The sequence below is a fragment of the Asterias amurensis genome, chromosome 4 (genome assembly GCF_032118995.1).
Source record: "Asterias amurensis chromosome 4, ASM3211899v1".
Taxonomy (NCBI): domain Eukaryota; kingdom Metazoa; phylum Echinodermata; class Asteroidea; order Forcipulatida; family Asteriidae; genus Asterias; species Asterias amurensis.
The window spans coordinates 10,588,351-10,613,096 of record NC_092651.1 but is presented as its reverse complement, the minus strand read 5'-3'; the positions used below and the strand labels follow the sequence as shown (position 1 = coordinate 10,613,096).

Sequence of the window (24,746 nt, the reverse complement as noted above, 5' to 3'; positions counted from 1 at the left end):
AAAGTTATAGATGTTTTGTTGGGACTAAGTGAAATTCCCTTATATGTCGTGCGATGTTGTCGTCATTCTGCTTAAAACCTGTTGATGTTTTGTAGGCATTTATCGTGGTCCATATTTCAATTTAGAAACTTATGGATGTTTTGTTTGGAACAAGTGTAATTATCCGCCAAGTTCCCTTATGTGTCCGACGATGTCGTAATGCCTTGGTGTATTATTAGTAAAGCGTTAGATAGTTTGCGTTTAACCAAGTAGAATGTTCCCGTGAATTTATGGCGTAGAGTAGGTATTGTATAACACTAAACATAAAGCAACGCAATGTATAATATTGAAGTACTTGTACTGCAGATGTTATAGTGTAAGAATAATATAAGTATTGAAATGTAATGATGATGTAGTATGTAAACGATAAGTGTTATAAATATAAAGCTGTATGAAATGTAAAGTGTGAAATTAAGAAGTAAAAATAAAAGAATGAAAAAAAAAAAACAGAACTTGCAATGTTGTGATTTGTTGTGTTGGATATTTGTGTAAATAGGAATCATAAACGTTTAAAACGCGTAAGCACACGGCCTTTGGGAATGCCAACTGGCTAAAAAGCGACGGTACACTATCCACTGCCATCGGGAATAGGAATGCCAACTGTCTAAAAAGCGAAGGTACACTATCCACGGCCATCGGGAACAGGAATGCCAACTGTCTAAAAAGCGAAGGTACACTATCCACGGCCATCGGGAACAGGAATGCCAACTGTCTAAAAAGCGACGGTACACTATCCACGGCCATCGGGAACAGGAATGCCAACTGTCTAAAAAGCGACGGTACACTATCCACGGCCATCGGGAACAGGAATGCCAACTGTCTAAAAAGAGACGGTACACTATCCACGGCCATCGGGAACAGGAATGCCAACTGTCTAAAAAGCGTAAGAACACCATCCTAGCCATCCCCTCCCACCATCCTAGCCATCCCCTCCCACCATCCTAGCCATCCCCTCCCACCATCCTAGCCATCCCCTCCCACCATCCTAGCCATCCCCTCCCACCATCCTAGCCATCCCCTCCCACCATCCTAGCCATCCCCTCCCACCATCCTAGCCATCCCCTCCCACCATCCTAGCCATCCCCTCCCACCATCCTAGCCATCCCCTCCCACCATCCTAGCCATCCCCTCCCACCATCCTAGCCCGGGGGGATAGGGGGGCGGAGCCCCCCTGGGGCGGCGGGGCGGAGCCCCGCAGGATGCGCCCGAAGGGCGCGGCGATTTTTTGGGTCTATTGTTCTACGGAAAAAAATTTTTCGGGGGTTATTTCTATTTTTTTTTTATTTTTCTTTAATTTTCATTTTTATTTTATTTTATTTTATTTTATTTTATGTATGTATATATATAATATATTATTAAATTAAAATTAAATTTTTTAATTAATTTAAAAAGAATTAAGTTTGTTGAATTAGAAGATTATTAAGTTAAGACTCATGAAATAATACGCTTGGTGATGAGAGGAAAATAGTTTAATGTTTAATGTATAACAATATATCAAACACTGTACAACAATTTTGTTAACAAAATTTAAAGTAAAAATTTCAAAGTTAAAGAGAATTTTATACAAGTTACAGAAGTAAATTGATCAACAGTTTTAAATGCAAATATAAAGACAGATTTTCTAGCAAAGATTGACGCAATTGTTCAGCCAAGTTGTACGCTAGTGCAAGTAAAGCTTGACGCAATTTTTAGCTTGGATGCAATTGTTAGCAAAGTCAAACACAATTTCAAGGCAAATTTTCAGCAAAGTTAGACGCCATATTGAGCAAAGATTCTGCAATTTTCAGCAAAGTTTAACGCTAAGTTCTGCACAATTTTGAGCAAAGTTTGAAGATTTTTAAAGCATAGTTCGACGCAAAAATTGAAGCATAGTTCGACGCAATTTTGAGCAAAGTCAAATACCATTTCAAGCAACAATTTTAGCAAAGTTCAAAAATTTTTATAGCAAACTTGGACGCCATTTTGAGCAAAGTTTTCCAAAATTTTTAGCAAAGTTCAAAATTTTCTAAAACAAACTTGGACGCCATTTTTAGCAAAGTTTAACGCTAAGTTCTGCACAATTTTGAGCAAAGTTTGAAGATTTTTAAAGCAAAGTCAGACACCATTTTAAGCAAAGTTCGACGCAATTTTGAGCAGTGAGCAAAGTTTGAACAATTTTAAAGCAAAGCTGGACGCCATTTTGAGCAAAGTTTTAAAGAAAGTTCCGCACAATTTTTAGCAAGGTAAAAAAAAGTTAAGCAAACTTGGACGCCATTTTGAGCAAAGTTTTACACAATTTTTAGCAAAGTCGGACACAATTTCAACCAAAGTTCAACGCAAAGTTATGCACAATTTTTAGCAAAGCTTGATAAAATTTCAAGCAATGTTTCAAACAATTTTTGGCAAAGTTGGATGCAGTTTCGGGCAAAGTTTCTAGCAAAGTTTGACACAATTTGTAGCAAATTTTTCAAAGCAAAGTTGAATGCCATTTTGAGCAAAGTTTGAAGCATAATTCTGCATAATTTTTAGCAAAACTTGAACAATTTTTATGCAAATTTAGTTGCCATTTTGAGCAAAGTGTTCTGCAATTTTAAGCAAACTCGGACATCTCAAAAGCAAATTTTGTCGCAAAGTTTGATACAATTTCAAGCTAAGTTTCTAGCAAAGTTTGCAATTTTTTGTAAAACAAAGTTTGATGCAATTTTTAGCAAAGTTGACACAAATTCAAGCAAAGTTAGCGCAGTCTGGTTGAAATTTTTACCAACATAAGTAAATGTTACATTTAATGAAATCTTGATCTTGTGTTTCCCATCTCTTCTACAACCAGATCTTCATGGCTTGACTGGAGGAGGGTGTCGACTCAAACATCAAACTTGCAAATCTGTGTAATAAAATGAGAAAAGAATTAGAAATAAAGCAATCAATCCTTATTTAACAACCATGCCTTAATAATACAATTATTGGCAAAGTATTAAAGCAATTTATAATATAATGCAACAGAATTTTAAGCAGTTTTAACTAAGACGCAGTTTAAGCAGAGTATTACAATATGCAGCAAAGGTAAGGGCAGTTTCAGCCAAAAATTATTGTAATTTGTAGCAAAGTTTCAAGTAATTTAAGCAGAAAATAAATACTTTTTGCAGTAAGAAGTAACAGCAATTTGGACAACCAAAAACAAATGCATTTTGCAGCAGTGTAAAGCAATTTCAACCAAAAGAAATAAATGCAATTTGCAGCAAAGTTTTTAACAATTTCAAACAAATATTAATGCAATTTGCATCAAAGTTTAAAGCAATTTCATGCAATCAAATAGTAAAAATGCAAGTTGCGAGAAGTTTCCAGCAATTCCAACCAAACATGAATGCAATTTGCAGCAAAGTTAAAGAAGTTTCAACCAAATATAAACGCAGTGTGTAGCAAAGTTTAAGCAATTTCAACCAAATATAAATGCAATTGGCAGCCAAGTTAAAGCAATTTCAACCAAATCTAATGCAATTGGCAGCCATGTTTAGAGCAATTCCAATCAAATAAACATGCAATTTGGGCTGTAATATAAGTAGATAATATACGTACAATGTTCTTGGGGGTTTCAATAAGCTGTATCCACAGAGAACCCCAGGTAGACATCACATCGATGACATCTTACAGCACAGACATCGTCAGGCCATCAAGCTGAAATTGAACCAGAAAATATTGTACAGTGAGTGCAGGCATGAATAGAGAAACTTGTACATTGGATGATGCAGAAAAATACATAGTGAATGTCATTGCAAGTAACATGTTATAAATGCAGGCGATTTCAACTAAACATTTATGGAATTTTCAGTAAAGTTAAAGCTATTTCAATCAAGTATAAAAGCATTTTGCTATGTAATGTAGAAAGAAATGTACGTACAATGTTGTAGTAGGCTGCATGCATCAGAGAACCCAAGGTAGACATCAAACCACATCTTATCGCTTAGACAGGCCATCAAACTGAAATGAAACCAGAACATACATGATTTATCATTGCAAACAAATAACAAGAAATGCCAAGTTTAAAGTAATTTGTAGCAAAGTTAAGGCAATTTCAATCAAACATTACTGCAATTTGTCGCAAATTTTAAAGCAACTTCAACCAAATATAAATGCAATTATCCGCAAAGTTTAAGCAATTTCAACCAAATATAAATGCAATTTGCACAATATGTTTAAGTAAAGGTAAATCAATTTCATCAAGTATAAATGCATTTTGATATGGTAATGTAGAAAGAAATATACGTACAATGTTCCTGCATGCATCAGAGAACCCCAGGTTCAAATAACATCTTACAACTCGGACATTGTCAGGCCGACAAACTGAAATTGAACAAGAAAATACATGATATGTCATTGCAAACAAACCAAAAGTAATGCAAAGTTTGAAGTAATTTGCAGCAGGGTGAAAGCAATTTTAAAACAAAATATTGCAATTTGCAGAAAGCTTAGGCAATTTCAGCCAAACATTAATGCAATTAGTCGCAAAGTTTAAAGCAATTTTAACAAAATATAAATGCAATTTTCCGCAAAGTTTAAAGCAATTTCAATCAAATATTAATGCAATTTTCCGCTAAGTTTAAAGCAATTTCAACCAAATATAAATGCAATTTACACAATATGTTTAAGCAATTTCAACTAAACATTAATGCATTGTGTGGCAAAATTAAAGCAATTTCAATCAAATATAAATGCAATAAAAATTTAGAAAGAAATGTACGTACAATGTTCTAGCAGGTTCAATTAAACCAGAAAATACATGGTGAATGTCATGTCATTACAAGTTATGTGTTATACATAAATATATGCTATTTCAGTCAATGTGTAACAATTTGCAGCAAATGTTAAAGATGTAATAACAGAAAGCAAAGTTTCATTAATTCAAACCAAATACAAATGCAATGTGTAGCAAAGCAATTTCAACCAAATTTAAACTCAATGTTTAGCAAAGTTTAAAGCAGTTTCCAATATGCAATTTGCAGCAAAATAAAGCAATTCCGAACAAATATAAAAGCAATGTGTAGCAAAGCAATTTCAACCAAATTTAAACGCAATGTTTAGCAAAGTTAAGGCAGTTTCCAATATGCAATTTGCAGCAAAATAAAGCAATTCCGAACAAATATAAAAGCAGTGTGTAGCAAAGCAATTTCAACCAAATTTAAACGCAATGTGTTGCAAAGTTAAGGCAATTTTAAGCATGCAATTTGCAGCAAAATAAAGCAATTCCGAACAAATATAAATGCAATGTGTAGCAAAGCAATGTCAACCAAATTTAAACGCAATGTGTTGCAAAGTTAAAGCAATTTGAAACATGCAATTTGCAGCAAAATAAAGCAATTCCGAACAAATATAAATGCAATGTGTAGCAAATCAATTTCAACTAAACATAAATGCAATGTCATCGCGAAGCAATTTCAACCAAATTTAAACGCAATGTGTAGCAAAGTTTAAAGCAATTTCAAACATGCAATTTGTAGCAAAGTTAAGGCAATTTCAAGCATGCAATTTGCAGCAAAATAAAGCAATTCCGAACAAATATAAATGCAATGTGTAGCAAGGCAATTCAAACCAAATATAAATGCATTGTGTGGCAAGGCAATTTCAACCAAATTTAAACGCAATGTGTTGCAAAGTCAAGGCAATTTCAAACATGCAATTTGCAGCAAAATAAAGCAATTCCGAACAAATATAAATGCAATGTGTAGCAAGGCAATTTCAACCAAATTTAAACGCAATGTTTTGCAAAGTTAAAGCAATTTCAAACATTTGCAGCAAAATAAAGCAATTCCGAACAAATATAAATGCAATGTGTAACAAAGCAATGTCAACCAAATTTAAACGCAATGTGTTGCAAAGTTAAAGCAATTTTAAGCATGCAATTTGCAGCAAAATAAAGCAATTCCGAACAAATATAAATGCAATGTGTAGCAAGGCAATTTCAACCAAACTTAAACGCAATGTGTAGCAAAGTTTAAAGCAATTTCAAACATGCAATTTGTAGCAAAGTTAAGGAAATTTCAAGCATGCAATTTGCAGCAAAATAAAGCAATTCCGAACAAATATAAATGCAATGTGTAGCAAGGCAATTCCAACCAAATATAAATGCAATGTGTTGCAAAGTTAAAGCAATTTCAAACATGCAATTTGCAGCAAAATAAAGTAATTCCGAACAAATATAAATGCAATGGGTAGCAAAGTTGAGGCAATTTTAACCAAAATATAAAGGCAATGTGTAAAAAAACAAAGCTATTCTAACCAAACAAATGCAGTGAGTAGCAAAGTTAAGACAATTTGCATCAAAATCAATTTTAAACATGCAATTTGCAGCGAATTAAAACAATTTCAACCAAATATAAATGCAATGTGTAGCAAAGTTAAAGCAATTTGAATCATGCAACTTGCATCAAAATAAAGCAATTTCAACAAATATAAATGCAATGTGTGGCAAAGTTACGGCAGTTTCAATCATGCAATTTGCAGCGAATTAAAACAATTTCAACCAAATAAAAATGCGATGTGTAGCAAAGTTTAAAGCAATTCCAACCAAATATAAACGCAGTGTGAAGCAAAGTCAAGGCAATTTAAGCAACTAAATATAAATGCAATTGACAAAAAAAAAGCAATTTCAACCAACTATAAATGCAATGTGTAGCAAAGCTAAGGCAATTTGAACTAAATGTAAATGCAATCGGCAACAATGTTAAAGAAAATTCAAGCAAGATACAGTAGAATTAACATGAAAAGAGATGCACTTACATGTTATAGCTTGGGGTTGAATGGTACAGACTTGTACACCCAAATACCCAAAGGTTGACATCAACATCAGGCTACCATGAGCCCATCAGGAACAGCTCCACCGGCAACCAGCAACAAAACAGGAATGAAGGCTGCCAGTCGCAAGACCAGGTTATATACCCCTCTGCTCACGGTCCAAATCCCTCATCAACAAAAGCTAACCAATTCACAAAGTGGTTTAGCCAATCAGAAGTTGCGTCTAGATACCCCGATATCTGTAAGTATACAACAATGAATCAGTTAACTTCTCTACAATCCAGTCTATTTTGGGAGCTATTTCAATAGGAGTAAAGTCGTTAACTGTCACCCGAGCGCCAGCCCTATTCAACGCATAATTCTTCTCCCAGCGCTAAACGCAGATAGCTGATTTAAATGACTAAGAACTTTGTCACATGGTATTGCTGAATTATTCAGTAGCATCCTTAAGCTGTTGTTCTTCAAACTGATTGGTTAGAATTGCTAAGATGTCGGACCAATGAGCGGCACCCCGGGAATTATTTCGCGGATAATTTAAGTTCGTGAATAAATTAAAGTTCTCAGGGAATGCAGTGCGCGCACGAGCCTCGCTGATTATCTTAACAAAATTATAAATTGAAGTGCTAAGACGACGCTTGAATTATGCAAGTAAGGGTCTGACTTTAACTAAATATGATGTATTTCAAATTCTCAACTTGAACACCCTAAATTGTGATCAACGAAGCATAACGAACTTATGGTGAAACAATGAGCTCATCCCCGCAGCGGGCGCTATTTGTGTAAACAATCTAAAACAAACAATTTTACGTCACGCTTTGGCGGGCAACGTAATTTTGTTTACGCTGCAGCGAGGGTTTTTGTATACAGCACTGGGCGGATTGCTATTTCGCCAGGGCTGATTATTATTATTTTGCCTGGGCTGAATATTATTTCGCTTGGGCTGAATATTATTTCGCCTGGGCTGAATATTATTTCGCCTGGGCTGAATATTATTTCGCCTGGGCTGAATATTATTTCGCCAGGGCTGAATATTATTTCGCCAGGGCTGAATATTATTTCGCCTGGGCTGAATATTATTTCGCCAGGGCTGATTTTTATTTCGCCAGGGCTGAATATTATTTCGCTTAGGCTGATTTTTATTTCGCCAGGGCTGATTTTTATTTCGCCAGGGCTGAATATTATTTCGCCAGGGCTGAATATTATTTCGCCTGGGCTGAATATTATTTCGCCTGGACGGATTATTATTTCGCCTGGACGGATTATTATTTCGCCAGGGCTCAATATATTTCGCCAGGGCTGATTATTATTTTACCTGGGCTGAATATTATATCGCCTGGGCTGATTTTTATTTCGCCTGGGCTGATTATTATTTTTGGCGGGGATTGTTATTTTGCGTGCGGATAATTATTTCATTATTCGCCGGGCGGATTGCTTTTTCGCCGCGGTGCGATTGCTATTTTGCCGCGGTGCGGATTGCTATTTCGCCGCGGTGCGATTGCTATTTCGCCGCGGTGCGGATTGCTATTTCGCCGCGGTGCGATTGCTATTTCGCCGCGGTGCGGATTGCTATTTCGCCGCGGTGCGGATTGCTATTTCGCCGCGGTGCGATTGCTATTTCGCCGCGGTGCGGATTGCTATTTCGCCGCGGTGCGGATGGCTATTTCGCCGCGGTGCGATTGCTATTTCGCCGCGGTGCGGATGGCTATTTCGCCGCGGTGCGGATGGCTATTTCGCCGCGGTGCGGATGGCTATTTCGCCGCGGTGCGGATTGCTATTTCGCCGGCGGGCAGATTATTATTTGGCCTTGGTCCATTGCTATTACGCTCGGGCGGAATACTTTTTAGCCCGGGCAGATTTTTTATTTCGCCAGGGGTAGATTATTATTTTTCTTGCGGATTATTATTTCGCCAAGGCAAATAAATATTTCGCGTGGTGATGACTTCTACTCGTTAAAGACCCGAGACATTATGCACAGCATTGTGTACATTTGTACTGGTTTAAATACATGTTCACTGGCTCTACAATATGCTTAAAACATGCTTTCAATTTTGCAAAATAGTTAGAAATGTAACCAAGCGTTATTTCACAAAGGACAAAGTTTTGGGGAGAATTGGTTTAAGTCAGAGAATAATAATACTCTAAAGTGTAGTTTCTTGACTTCAATGTACTCGACTTCGGCATGTACATTCTCCTCAACTGAATCCAGATTGTTATCAAATACATGGTTATGTTTTACATTGGGTGTTCCCAAAGTACACATTGGGGTTTAAATTGTACTCATCAAATACATGTTATTTACTTAAAGAATTTTTTTGTGTCGTTTTGTTTGTTTGTAGAACACAATATTCACAGATTTACATTAAACTTACACAGTTTGAAGATGATGGTAGAACACTTCCCTTCAAGTATAATTGCTGAGGTGCGGTAGTTTTTTAGAAATGAGTAAAACAATTTTACAGAAATAATATTTGTCTCAGGAGAACACTAATATGTTAGCATGTACAACAAATTTACGCAACTCATCTGAAAATATTGCTCTGTGATTGTCACTTTTTGTCTTCTTCTCAAAAACTTGACAACTAATGAAGCTGAAACTCACAGGTAAATTTTAATACATACATCTTCATTCACAGTGAGTAGGGATTCATGTCATGGCAAAAAACTTGATCTACAAAAGGTATCAAAACCCTTTAAAATCAAGAAACTCAGTGCAAAATAAAGACCATTAAATCAAAGAAGTGAAGATGGGCAGGTCACCTAGCAAGGAGGCATGACGACAGGTGGGCATGCAGAACAACCAACTGACTCCAAGAAACTGGACAAGAAAAAGATGGTGACAAAACAGAAGATGGAGAGATGAACTAAGTACATACAGGGGCATTGCTTGGCAACAGACAGTGCAGGATAGAGTGAGATGGAGAAATGGTGAAGAGGCTTACATCCTGCAGTGGAGTGAAGTAGGCTAAACCTGTGTGGGTTTGACGTTTCTTTGACTTTTCTTGTGAAAATACCAGGACAGGCTTTCAAGTTTTCTAAGCAAATACACACTATTTTTACCTGAAACTTTCATACTGACTTTGACCTTACACAAACCTCTTAAGGTAGGCCTTGCATTTGACACCTCTACTAAACGCTACTGAATAAATACTGACTTTGCCCAAACACAAATCTCAAATCCTTGTTTTATAGAGAATTTATCAAAATCACAAGAGGGTAAAGCCTTGCACTTGACCCCTCTACTCAACGCTACTGAATAAATACTGACTTTGTCCTAACACAAACCTCAACGGATTGTTTCAAGAAGCATTTAGCCAAACATCACAAGGAGTAAGCCATGGGTTGACTTGGGTATGAGTTGACTTGGGTATGAGTTGACTTGGGTATAAGTTGACTTGGGTAGGAGTTGACTTGGGTAGGAGTTGACTTGGGTAGGAGTTGACTTGGGTATGAGTTGAATTGGGTATGAGTTGACTTGGGTATGAGTTGACTTAGGTATGAGTTGACTTGGGTATGAGTTGACTTGGTTATGAGTTGACTTGGGTATGAGTTGACTTGGGTATGAATTGACTTGGGTATGAGTTGACTTGGATATGAGTTGACTTGGTTATGAGTTGACTTGGGTATGAGTTGACTTGGGTATGAATTGACTTGGGTATGAGTTGACTTGGATATGAGTTGACTTGGGTATGAGTTGACTTGGGTATGAGTTGACTTGGTTATGAGTTGACTTGGGTATGAGTTGACTTGGATATGAGTTGACTTGGGTATGAGTTGACTTGGGTAAGAGTTGACTTGGGTAGGAGTTGACTTGGGTATGAATTGACTTGGGTATGAGTTGAATTGGGTATGAGTTGACTTGGGTATGACTTGTTTATGACTTGGGTACGAGTTGACTTGGGTATGAGTTAACCTAGGTATTAGTTTACTTGGGCATGAGTTGACTTGGGTATGAGTTGACTTGGGTATGAGTTGCCTTTGGTATGAAATGACTTGGTGGGCATGAGTTGACTTGGGTATGAGTTGACTTGGGTATGACTTGGGTATGAGTTGACTTGGGTATGGGTTAACTTGGGTATGAGTTAATCTAGGTATGAGTTGACTTGGGTATGAGTTGACTTGGGTATGAGTTGACTTGGGTATGAGCTAACTTGGGTATTATTTGGCTTGGGTATGGGTGGACTTGGGTAGGCGTTGACTTGGGTATCAGTTGACTTGGTTAGGAGTTGACTTGGGTATAACTTGGGTAAGCTGGGTACGAGTTGACTTGGGTATGAGTTAACCTAGGTATTAGTTTACTTGGGCATGAGTTGACTTGGGTATGAGTTGACTTGGGTATGATTTGACTTGGGTTTGAGTTGACTTGGGTATGAGTTGACTTGGGCATAAGTTGACTTGGGTATGAGTTGACGTGGGTATGAGTTGACTTGGGTAGGAGTTGACTTGGGTATGAATTGACTTAGGTATGAGTTGACTTGGGTATGAGTTGACTTGGTTATGAGTTGACTTGGGTATGAGCTGACTTGGGTATGAGTTGACTTGGGTAGGAGTTGACTTGGGCATGAGTTGACTTTGGTTTGAGTTGACTTGGGTATGAGTTGACTTGGGTATAAGTTGACTCGGGTATGAGTTGAATTGGGTATGAGTTGACTTGGGTAGGAGTTGACTTGGGTATGAGTTGACTTGGGTAGGAGTTGACTATGTTAGGAGTTGACTTGGGTAGGAGTTTACAGAGAAGCTGACTCTTCATCAAAAACAAAATTTGGTACTGTCACACAGACCTTCTCTTGCATTTGGATAAAGATGGACACATGACTCCAAGGGTGTTTGGGTGCAATTTCAGATGTTACAAACAAGGAAGTTGCAGGCAGTTTGAGAAATTAAGTTTAAATGATAAAACGAAGATGATCACATACCTTGCTAAGTTGCTTGTTTCTTGTTTGTTATAGATGTTTTATCCCCTCATGAGGTGCAATCAATATCTGTTAATTAGTTGCTTGCAGAGTCCACTGGTTTACCAAGCAGTTTCAAGTCAATGGTTCAAATTATTTGAAGCTGTCTTATCTGCCAAAAAAATAAACAACATTTACAATTAGAATGGTGATTTGTTTTCTGGTACATCCAAGGTATGAAGATGTTTTATTAAGAAAACTCAGACACATGAATTCAGAATGTTTGAATTGGAAAATTTTTACCTGCAAAAACTTTATCCAACACAAACCTCAAATGCTTGTCTCAAGGAGAATTCAGCAAAACCAAAAGTGTCAGCCTTACATTTGACCCCTCTACTCCACACTACTCAATAAATACTGACTTAATCCTATTTTACACAAACCTCAAATGCTTGTTTCAAGGAGAATTCAGCAAAACCTAAAGTGTAAGCCTTGCATTAGATCCCTCTACTCAACACTACTGAATAAATACTGACTTTATCCAACCTCAAATCATTGTTTCAAAGAAAACTCATTAAAGTCACAAGAGGGTAAGCCTTGCACTATATCCATCTCCTCAACGCTACTGAATAAATACTGACTTCGTGCTAACACAAACCTCAAATGCTTGTTTCAAGAAGAATTTTGCCAAACATCACAAGGAGTAAGCCTTGGGTTGACTTGGGTGAGTTGACTTGGGTATGAAGTGACTTGGGTATGAGTTGACTTGGGTATGAGTTGACTTGGGTATGAGTTGATTTGGTGGGTACGAGTTGACTTGGGTATGACTTGGGTAAGAATTGACTTGGGTATGAGTTGACTTGGGTATTATTTGGCTTGGGCATGAGTTGCCTATGGCAGGAGTTGACTTGGGTATGAGTTGACCTTTTATTAGTTGACATGGGTATGAGTTGACTTGGGTATGAGTTGACTATGGTAGGAGTTGACTTGGGTATGAGTTGACAATGGTAGGCGTTTACTTGGGTATGGGTTAACTTGGGTAGGAGTTGACTTGGGTAGGAGTTAACTTGGGTAGGAGTTGACTTGGGTAGGAGTTGACTTGGGTAGGAGTTGACTTGGGTATGAGTTGAATTGGGTATGAGTTGACTTGGGTATGACTTGTTTATGACTTGGGTACGAGTTGACTTGGGTATGAGTTAACCTAGGTATTAGTTTACTTGGGCATGAGTTGACTTGGGTATGAGTTGACTTGGGTATGAGTTGCCTTGGGTATGAAATGACTTGGTGGGCATGAGTTGACTTGGGTATGAGTTGACTTGGGTATGAGTTGACTTGGGTATGACTTGGGTATGAGTTGACTTGGGTATGGGTTAACTTGGGTATGAGTTAACCTAGGTATGAGTTGACTTGGGTATGAGTTGACTTGGGTATGAGCTAACTTGGGTATTATTTGGCTTGGGTATGGGTGGACTTGGGTAGGCGTTGACTTGGGTATCAGTTGACCTGGTTAGGAGTTGACTTGGGTATAACTTGGGTAAGCTGGGTACGAGTTGACTTGGGTATGAGTTAACCTAGGTATTAGTTTACTTGGGCATGAGTTGACTTGGGCATGAGTTGAATTGGGTATGAGTTGACTTTGGTAGGAGTTGACTTGGGTATGAGTTGACTTGGGTATGAGTTGACTTGGGTATGAGTTGACATGGGTATGAGTTGACTTGGGTATGAATTGACTATGGTATGAGTTGACTTGGGTATGAGTTGACTTGGGTATGAGTTGACTTGGGTATGACTTGGGTATGACTTGGGTACGAGTTGACTTGGGTATGAGTTAACCTAGGTATTAGTTTACTTGGGTATGAGTTGACTTGGGTATGAGTTAACTTGGGTATGAGTTAACCTAGGTATGAGTTGACTTGGGTATGAGTTGACTTGGGTATGAGTTAACTTGGGTATGAGTTAACTTGGGTATTATTTGGCTTGGGTATGGGTGGACCTGGGTATGAGTTGACTTGGGTATGAGTTAACTTGGGTATGAGCTAACTTGGGTATTATTTGGCTTGGGTATGGGTGGACCTGGGTAGGCGTTGACTTGGTATCAGTTGACTTGGTCAGGAGTTGACTTGGGTATAACTTGGGTAAGCTGGGTACGAGTTGACTTGGGTATGAGTTAACCTAGGTATTAGTTTACTTGGGCATGAGTTGACTTGCGTTTGAGTTGACTTGGGTATGAGTTGACAATGGTAGGAGTTGACTTGGGTATAAATTAACTATGGTAGGAGTTGACTTGGGTATGAGTTGACTTGGGCTTGAGTTGACTTGGGTATGAGTTGACTTGGGGATGAGTTGACTTGGGTATGAGTTGACATGGGTATGAGTTGACTTGGGTATGAGTTGACAATGGTAGGAGTTGACTTGTGTACAAATTGACTATTGTAGGAGTTGACTTGGGTATGAGTTGACTTGGGCATGAGTTGACTTGGGTATGAGTTGACTTGGGGATGAGTTGACTTGGGTTTCAGTTGACTTAGGTAGGAGTTGACTTGGGTAGGAGTTGACTTGGGTATGAGTTGATTTGGGCATGAGTTGACTTGGGTATGAGTTGACTTGGGGATGAGTTGACTTGGGTTTGACTTGACTTGGGTATGATTTGACTTGGGTTTGAGTTGACTTGGGTATGAGTTGACTTGGGCATAAGTTGACTTGGGTATGAGTTGACGTGGGTATGAGTTGACTTGGGTAGGAGTTGACTTGGGTAGGAGTTGACGTGGGTAAGAGTTGACTTTGGTAGGAGTTTACAGAGAAGCTAACTCTTCATCAAAAACAAAATTTGGTACTGTCACACAGACTGTCTCCTGCATTTGAATTAAGATGGACACATGACTCCAAAGGTGTTTGGGTGCAATTTCAGATGTTACAAACAAGGCAGTTGCAGGCAGTTTGAGAATGTAAGTTTAAATGATAAAACGAAGATGATCACATACCTTGCTAAATTGCTTGTTTTTTGTTTGTTATAGATGTTCTATCCCCTCATGAGGTGCAATCAATATCTGTTAATTAGTTGCTTGCAGAGTCCACTGGTTTACCAAGCAGTTTCAAGTCAATGGTTCAAATTATTTGAAGCTGTCTTATCTGCCAAAAAAATAAACAACATTTACAATTAGAATGGTGATTTGTTTTCTGGTACATCCAAGGTATGAAGATGTTATATTAAGAAAAGTCAGACACATGAATTCAGAATGTTTGAATTGGAAATCATTTTTACCTGCAAAAACTGTATCCAACACAAACCTCAAATGCTTGTTTCAAGGAGAATTCACCAAAACTAAAAGTGTAAGCCTTGCATTTGACCCCTCTACTCTACGCTACTGAATAAATACTGACTTTATCCAACCTCAAATCAATGTTCAAAGAAAACTCATTTAAGTCACAAGAGGGTAAGCCTTGCACTAGATCCATCTACTCAACGCTACTGAATAAAACTGACTTCGTCCTAACACAAACTTCAAATGATTGTTTCAAGAAGAATTTAGCAAAATCACAAGAGGGTTGATCCCTCTACTCAATGCTACTGAATAAATACTGGATTTATCCAACCTCAAATCAATGTTTCAAAGAGAACTCATTAAAATTACCAGAAGGTAAGCCTTGCATTTGACCCCAACTCAACGCTACTGAATAAATACTGACTTTATCCTAACACAGACCTCAAATAAGGGAATCAGAGTGTGGTGAAGAGGTTTTCAACTGGTTTTTATTCCCATTCATAAATACCTTCTCGGTCAAAAACATCATCACTTTTTGGTCAAAGAGTAAAATAAATGCAAAAATTATAATTGTTTAATGATTTCTTTCAACACAACACCCCTCCAGCTATGAAATGGTAAAGCCCTTTGCCGCCCTTATTAAGGAATGCTGTGCGCGTCGCGCGTGGTATGGCACAACTGTTTCAGCTGTTGCTCTCAACCAAAAGGAATAAAGAAACTGCCTTTTATGAACAGGTGCAAGGTCGTGTGTCACGCCCAGAAATTAACACTTTTTGCCGGTCATAAACAAAGGTTTATACACACCCACGTGACCCGCTCTCCACCAATAGGAATAGCGAAACTGTCCAAGGTATTTATGAATGCTTGTGTCAAGGAGAATTCAACAAAACCAAAAAGTTTAAGCCTTGCATTTGACCCCTCTACTCTACGCTACTGAATCTGTGCCGTCATTACAGAGACTTTCTTCTGCATTTCGAAGAAAGTTTGACTGACCAAGGTAGTTTTGTATTCCCGAGTGTACAAGTTAAGATGCAACTTGTCAGTCTTGGAGGGTATTGTAGACTTTTGGAGAGCTAAACTTTGAAAGAGAAAAGTTAATGGCAACATACCTTGCTAAGTTGCTTGTTTTATAGATGTCCTTTCTATTTGGTGCAATCAATGTCTGTTTAATTAGATGCTTGCAGAATGCACTGGTTATCAAGCAGTAACTGGTTGATAATTGAAACAATTGAAGTTGCTATATCTGTTAACAATTTAAAACAACGATTACAATTAAAATTTGTGATTTTGTTTCATTTTGTTGCTTGAATTGGAATCCAGTTTTCGACCTGCAAAAAATAAAATAATTTGCAGTGAGAGAAACTTCATATAATTAAAAAACATCTGTGCTAGAGAAACAAAAACTCTAAATCAATAAGAAAAATATGTGTCTTCATACAGACTTTCTCCTGAGTTTGGAGAGACGTAAACTATTAATGGATAAGAAAAATCTGTGCCATCATTTGACTTTCTCCTGAGTTTCGAGAAACTCTTTTCAAAGAAGAAAAACCTGTGCTGACATTTGTCCTCAGTTTTGAGAGACGCAAACTCTACATCAATAAGAAAAATCTGTGCCGTCATACAGACTTTCTCCTGAGTTTGGAGAGACACAAACTCTACATCAATAAGAAAAATCTGTGCCGTCATACAGACTTGCTCCTGAGTTGGAGAGATGCAAACTCTACATCAATAAGAAAAATCTGTGCCGTCATACAGACTTACTCCTGAGTTTGGAGAGATGCAAACTCTACATCAATAAGAAAAATCTGTGCCGTCATACAGACTTTCTCCTGAGTTTGGAGAGATGCAAACACTACATCAACAAGAAAAATCTGTGCCGTCATACAGACTTTCTCCTGAGTTTGGAGAGACACAAACTCTACATCAATAAGAAAAATCTGTGCCGTCATTCAGACTTACTCCTGAGTTTGGAGAGATGCAAACTCTACATCAATTAGAAAAATCTGTGCCATCATACAGACTTTCTCCTGAGTTTTGGAGAGACACAAACTCTACATCAATAAGAAAAATCTGTGCCGTCATACAGACTTTCTCCTGAGTTTGGAGAGACACAAACTCTACATCAATAAGAAAAATCTGTGCCGTCATACAGACTTGCTCCTGAGTTTGGAGAGATGCAAACTCTACATCAATAAGAAAAATCTGTGCCGTCATACAGACTTTCTCCTGAGTTTGGAGAGTGGCAAACTCTTCATCAATAAGAAAAATCTGTGCCGTCATTCAGACTTACTCCTGAGTTTGGAGAGACACAAACTCTACATCAATAAGAAAAATCTGTGCCGTCATACAGACTTTCTCCTGAGTTTGGAGAGACACAAACTCTACATCAATAAGAAAAATCTGTGCCGTCATACAGACTTGCTCCTGAGTTTGGAGAGATGCAAACTCTACATCAATAAGAAAAATCTGTGCCGTCATACAGACTTTCTCCTGAGTTTGGAGAGACACAAACTCTACATCAACAAGAAAAATCTGTGCCTTTTGACAGACTTTCTTCTGAGTTTGGAGACACGTAAACATAATCGGTAAGAAAAATCTGTGCGCTCATTAGACTTTCTCCTGAATTTTGAGAAATATGCTGTCATACAAACTTTCTCCAGAGTTTGGAGAGGCGCAAACAATAAGAAAAATCTGTGCCTTCATACAGACTTTCTTCTATGTTTAGAGAGATGCAAACTCTAAATCAACCAGAAAAATCTGTCCCAAAACACAAAATTTCTCATCAGTTTAGAAAGATGCAACCTCATTAACCCATAAAAAATTAAATAAGTTCTGTGTGATTGACATACACACATTCTTTGAGTGAAGTGTAGAGTTTCAACATACCTCAGACAAGAAGGGACTGATGTTTAACAATCCAAGTTGGTCTTGCTTGAAGTATTTTCTGATAAACAGGCTCTAGTACATGATGGATACTGTTCTTCCATCAGTCAATAATCTGCAAACAAAATAGGAAACATTAGCACTAAACTTTCATTTCAATAGTAGCTTACTGCATTAACCTGGAATAATGAAAAATGGTTTGTACAGTACAAAAACAAATAAATGGTTTTGAGCATTGTCACAACTTTAGTTCTGAAATTATTTGTAAAGAGCAACATTAACCTGGAATGGTTCTGAAACATGATGCCACATTGGTTGAACAATTTTGGGCAATAACATCTTGGAATACTGAATTTGTGGTAGAACAATATTGGTTTTAGAGAGATTGATACAGTTCATCAAAACTTTCTTGAAATGGCAACAAATGGTTCTGGAAAGATATGTACAGTTCAACATCAACTTGGAATGTTTCAAGAGATTACAAGTAGGTGGTTGGTAGAGAAGCAAACTCTTAGTCAATAATCAACATCTGTGCCACCATACAAATTTTCTCCTGAGATTTGAGAGATGCAAAGTCTACATCAACAAGAAAAATCTATGCGGTCAAAAAGACTTACTCAAGAGTTTGGAGAGACGCAAACTCTACATTAGTAAGAAAAATCTGTGCCGTCATACAGACTTACTCAGGAGTTTGGAGAGATGCAACCTCTACATGAGTAAGAAGAATCTATACCGTCAAAGAGACTTTGTTCTGAGTTTTGAGAAACTCTTCAAGAAAAAGAAAATATGTGCCGTCATAAAGACTTACTCAGGTGTTTGGAGAGATGCAACCTCTACATCAATAAGAAAAATCTGTGCCGTCATACCAATTTTCTCCTGAGTATGGAGAAATGCAAACTCTACATCAATAAGAAAAATCTGTGCCGTCATACAAACTTACTCAGGAGTTTGGAGAGAGGCAAACTCTACATCAATTTGATTAAATTGTGCCGTCATACAGACTTACTCCTGAGTTTGGAGAGATGCAAACTCTACATCAATAAGAAAAATCTGTGCCGTCATACAGACTTACTCAGGAGTTTGAAGAGACGCAAACTCTACATCAATAAGAAAAATCTGTGCTGTCACACAGACTTACTCAGGAGTTTGAAGAGACGCAAACTCTATATCTATAAGAAAAATCTGTGCCGTCATACAGACTTTCTCCTAAAGTTTTGAGAGACACAAACTTTTCATCAATAAGAAATATGTGTGCCATCATACAGACTTTCTCCTAAGTTTGGAGAGACGCAAAATAAGAAAAATCTGTGCCATTATACAAATTTTCTCCGAAGTTTGGAGAGACTCAACCTGTACATCAATCAGAAAAAATTGTGCAATCATACAGACTTTCTCAGGAGTTTGAAGAGACCAAACTCTACATCAGTAAGAAAAATCAGTGCCGTCACACAGACTTACTCCTAAGTTTGGAGAGACAAAAATTCTACATCAATACATAAAATCTGTGCCGTCATACAGACTTTCTCCTGAGTTTGGAGAGCGAAAACTCTGCATCAATAACAGAAATCTGTGCCATCATACAGACTTTCCCCTGGGTTTGGAGAGAAGCAAACTCTACATAAATAAGAAAAATCTGAGCCGTCGTACAGACTTTCCCCTGAGTTTGGAAAGAAGCAAACTCTACATAAATAAGAAAAATCTTTGCCGTCATACAGACTTACTCCTGAGTTTGGAGAGACGCAAACTCTTCATCAACAAGACAAATCTGTGCCATCTTACAAACTTTCTCTTAAGTTTGGAGAGACGCAACCTTTATCAATAAGACAAATCTTTGCCGTCATACAGACCTACTCCTGAGTTTGGAGAGACACAAACTCTACATCAATAAGAAAAATCAGTGCCGTCACACAGACTTACTCCTAAGTTTGGAGAGACAAAAATTCTACATCAATACATAAAATCTGTGCCGTCATACAGCTTTTCTCCTGAGTTTGGAGAGCGAAAACTCTTCATCAATAACAAAAATCTGTGCCGTCATACAGACTTTCCCCTGAGTTTGGAGAGAAGCAAACTCTACATAAATAAGAAAAATCTGTGCCGTCATACAGACTTACTCCTGAGTTTGGAGAGACGCAAACTCTTCATCAATAAGACAAATCTGTGCCATCTTACAAACTTGCTCTTAAGTTTGGAGAGACGCAAACTCTTCATCAATAAGACAAATCTTTGCCGTCATACAGACTTGCTCCTGAGTTTGGAGAGATGCAAACTCTACATCAATAAGAAAAATCTGTGCCGTCATACAGACTTACTCCTGAGTTTGGAGAGATGCAAACTCCACATCAATAAGAAAAATCTGTGCCATCATACAGACTTACTCCTGAGTTTGAAGAGTCGCAAACTCTACATCAATCATAAAAATCTGTGCCGTCATACAGACTTTCTCCTGAGTTTGGAGAGAAGCAAACTCTTCATCAATAAGGAAAGATCTGTGCCGTCATACAGACTTTCCCCTGGGTTTGGAGAGGTGCAAACTCTACATAAACAAGAAAAATCTGTGCCATCCTACAGACTTACTCAGAAGTATGGAGAAACACAAAATCTCCATCAATAAGAAAAATCTTTGCCGTCCTACAGACTTACTCCTTAGTATGGAGAGACGCAAACTCTACATCAATAAAAAAAATCTGTGCCGTCATACAGACTTACTCAGGAGCTTGCAGAGACCAAACTCTACATCAGTAAGATAAATCAGTGCCGTCACACAGACTTACTCCTAAGTTTGGAAAGACACAAATTCTACATCAATACGAAAAATCTGTGGCGTCATACAGACTTTCCCCTGGGTTTGGAGAGAAGCAAATTCTACATCAATTAGAAAAATCTGTTCTGTCATATAGACTAGAATTTCTCCTGAGTTTGCAGTAAAGCAAACTTCTAATTCATGAAAACTATCTGTGCTGTCATAGTTTGGAGAGACGACACAAACCCTAAATCAACAATCCTACTGACTGTCTCTTGAGTTGAGGTGTAAGGTGTGAGGTTTCAACATACCTCAGACAAGAAGGAAACGATGTATAACAATCCAAGTTGATCTTGCTTGAAGTATTTTCTGATAAACCGGCTCTAGTCCATGATGGATACTGGTCTTCAATCAGTCAATAATCTGTCGTTAAACTTTCATTTCAACATTACTGCACCAACTTGGAATGGTTTTAAAAAAATGGTTTGTACAGTACAAAAACAAAATGTATGGTATGTAGTAATGTCACAACTTTGGTCACAAGTCATTAGTACAGAACAACATTAAACCTGGAATTGTTCTGAAACATGATGCAACATAGGTTGGACAATTTTGGGCAATAACATCTTGGAATATTTTCTTGAGATGGAACAATACTGGTTTGAAAGAGATTGAAACAGTAACACAAAAACTTGGAATGCTTTATTGACATGCCAAAGTTGGAGCTTGAAATATATGTAAAGTTCTTCATCAACTTGGAATGTTTCAAGGGATGGCAGGGTAGGTGGTAGAGAGAGATGAAACTCTGAGTTTGGAGAGATGCAAACTCTATAAAGAAAAATTTGTGCCATCATACTGAATTTTTCCGAGTTTGGATAGACGCAAACTCCACATCAACAAGAAAAGTCTGTGCCGTCGTACAGACTTTCTCTTAAGTTTGGAGAGATGCAAACTCTTTAAAGAAAAATCTGTGCAGTCATACAGACTTTCTCCTGAGTTTGGAGACACACAAACTCTACATAAATAAAACAATCTGTGCCATCATCATACAGACTTTCTCTTGCATTTCCAAGAAAGTTGTACTGACCAAGCTTATTTTGTATTCCCATGTGTAAATGTTAAGATTAAACTTGTCAGACTTTGAGGGCGGTAGCAGGCTGTTTGAGAACTAAACTTTTGTTGAAAATTTGTTATGACAACATACCTTGCTAAGTTGCTTGTTTTGTAGATGTTCTATCCAATCATAGTCTATTTAATTAGATGCTTGCAGAGTCCACTGTTTTACCAAGCAGTAACTGGTTGATGGTTCAAACCATTTGAAGTTGCCATATTATCTGCAAACAATTTAAAACGATGATTACAATTTAAATTTTTGATTTTGTTTCATTGTACTCGTAATCCATGGATTACGAGTGCTCAAATTGAAATCCACATTTTGACTTGCAATAAAATGTTTGCTGTAAGGCAAACTTTACATCATTATGAAAATTTGTGCTGGAGAGAAGCAATGTTTGTCACATAAATTTTTTAACAATTTCTACATCAAAACGAAAAATCTGTGCCGTCACACAGACTTACTCCTGAGTATGGAGAAACCCAAACTCTAAATCAATAAGAAAAGTCTGTGCCGTCCTACAGACTTACTCCCGAGTTTGGAGAAACACAATCTCTACATCAATAAGAAAAATCTGTGCCTTCCTACAGACTTACTCCTGAGTATGGAGAGACGCAAACTCTACATCAATAAGAAAAATCTGTGCCGTCCTACAGACTTACTCCTGAGTATGGAGAGACACAAACTCTACATCAATAAGAAAAATCTGCGCCGTCATACAGACTTAGTCAGGAGTTTGGAGAGAGACAAATTCTACATCAGTAAAAACATCTGTGCCGTCTTACAGACTTACTCCTGAGTTCGGAGAGATGCAAATTATACATCAACAAGAAACATTTGTTGCAACATAGCACTTTATCCTGAGTTTGGAGAAATGCAAACTCTACATCAATAAGAAAAATCTGTGCCGTCATACACACTTTCTCATGAGTTTGGAGAGACGCAAACTCTACATCAACATAAAAAATCTGTGCCTTCGTACAAACTTTCTCCTGAGTTCGGAGAGATGCAGACTCAACATCAATACAAAACATTTGTTGCAACATAGCACTTTATCCTGAGTTTGGAGAGATGCAAACTCTACATCAATAAGAAAAATCTGTGCCGTCCTACAAACTTACTCCTGAGTTTGGAGAGACACAAACTCTACATCAACAAGAAAAATCTGTGCCATCATACAGACCTACTCCTGAATATGGAGAAACACAACCTCTACATAAGTAAGAAAAATCTGTGCCGTCATACAGACTTACTCCTGATTATGGCGAAACACAAACTCTACATCAATAAGAAAAATTTGTGCCGTCCTACAGACTTACACCTGAGTATGGGAGACGCAAAATAAGAAAAATCTGTGTCGTCATTCATACAATAACATCTTGGAATATTTTCTTGAGATGGAACAATACTGGTTTGAAAAAGATTGAAACAGTAACACAAACACTTGGAATGCTTTCTTCACATGTCAAAAGTTGGAGCTTGAAATATATGTACAGTTCAACTTGGAATGTTTCAAGGGATGGCAGGTAGGTGGTTGAGAGAGATGAAACTCTGATCAATGATAAAAATCTGTGCTGTCATACGGACTTTCTCCTGAGTTTGGAGTGATGCAAACTCTTCAAAGAAAAATATGTGCCATCATACAGAATTTCTTCCGAGTTTGGAGAGACGCAAACTCCACATCAACAAGAATATCTGTGTCGTCATACAGACTTACTCCTGAGTTTGGAGAGATGCAAACCACTTAATTTATAAGAAAAATCTGTGCCGTCATACAGACTTACTACTGAGTATGGAGAGATGCAAACCACTTAATTTATAAGAAAAACCTGTGCCGTCATACAGTCTTCCTACTGAGTTTGGAGAGATGCAAACCACTTAATTTGTTATAAAAATCTGTGCCATCATACGGACTTTCTACTGAGTTTGGAGAGATGCAAACCTCTTAATTTATAAGACAATTATGTGCCATCATACAGTAATTCTCCTGAGTTTTGAGAGATGCAAACCTCTTAATTTATAAGAAAAATCTGTGCCGTCATACAGACTTACTACTGAGTATGGAGAGATGCAAACCTCTTAATTTATAAGAAAAATCTGTGCCGTCATACAGTCTTCCTACTGAGTTTGGAGAGATGCAAACCACTTAATTTGTTATAAAAATCTGTGCCATCGTACAGACTTTCTACTGAGTTTGCAATCTTGTTCCTAATGTTTGTACTTCTACACATATTCAACATTTTAAATGTTGGTTTCTAGTTACCTCATACAAGGAGAGATTGATGCAATCCCAAACATCTTCTGATGAATCAGGTTCTTCTCCATGATGGATACCAGTACTAGTCTTCTTACAACCCTCACAAAAAAAAGAAATAAGAAAGAAAGGGGAAGTAGGGGAAATAATGTAAACCATATGCATAAACATTTTTTTCCCTTCACTTTTGACTCTATTTTCACTGATATTATGTACACATACGCCCCATAGTAGTAGAATTTATCTAAGTGTCACATAAAACTTTGCATGCAAGTGTCTCTTGAAAACCCTCCCCAAAAAAAGAATAAACAGAAGAAGAAAATAAAGGAAGTATAAGTTGCATAAATTAGAAATTGTCACCTTTTCCTCTACTTTCCCTGATAGTAGTAGAATTTATATTATCGTCACATAAAACTTTGCATGCAAGTGTCCCTGGAAACCCTCCCAAACAAAGTATCTTGAAAAGAAAATAGGGGAAATTATTATGCCCAATTTGTTGCATCCTTTTTTCACTTTACATGTTTGCCCCAATAGTGAGGTGGATAAATCCATACCCCCAGCCCGGGAAATAATTATGCTCAATTTGTTGCATCTTTTTGTCCACTTTACATGCACGCCCCAATTATAGTGAAGTGGATAAATCCACACCCCAGCCCAGTGGAAACCGTGAATAAAATAACTGTCAGTTTTGTTCTCTTATATTGTGGGCCTCCATTTGATGAGAAATACAACCTTTAGTTTTAACAAATTAATTTTTGAATTGATGACGAAATTTGTATAGTTTTGGAATACCTTA

The 24,746-nt window shown here is 37.6% G+C and overlaps 1 long non-coding RNA gene across 1 annotated transcript; it reads right to left on the bottom strand.

Annotated features, from left to right (window-relative positions):
- Positions 1–1,452: 1,452 nt before the first annotated feature.
- On the bottom strand, positions 1,453–24,030 carry LOC139935715 (uncharacterized). The gene is made up of 9 exons (XR_011785843.1): positions 23,960–24,030; positions 16,066–16,199; positions 14,675–14,822; positions 11,718–11,865; positions 6,790–7,043; positions 4,283–4,356; positions 3,914–3,993; positions 3,592–3,690; positions 1,453–2,899 (listed from the first exon to the last, which is right to left on the bottom strand). It is a non-coding gene; the product is annotated as an uncharacterized lncRNA (long non-coding RNA).
- Positions 24,031–24,746: the final 716 nt, after the last annotated feature.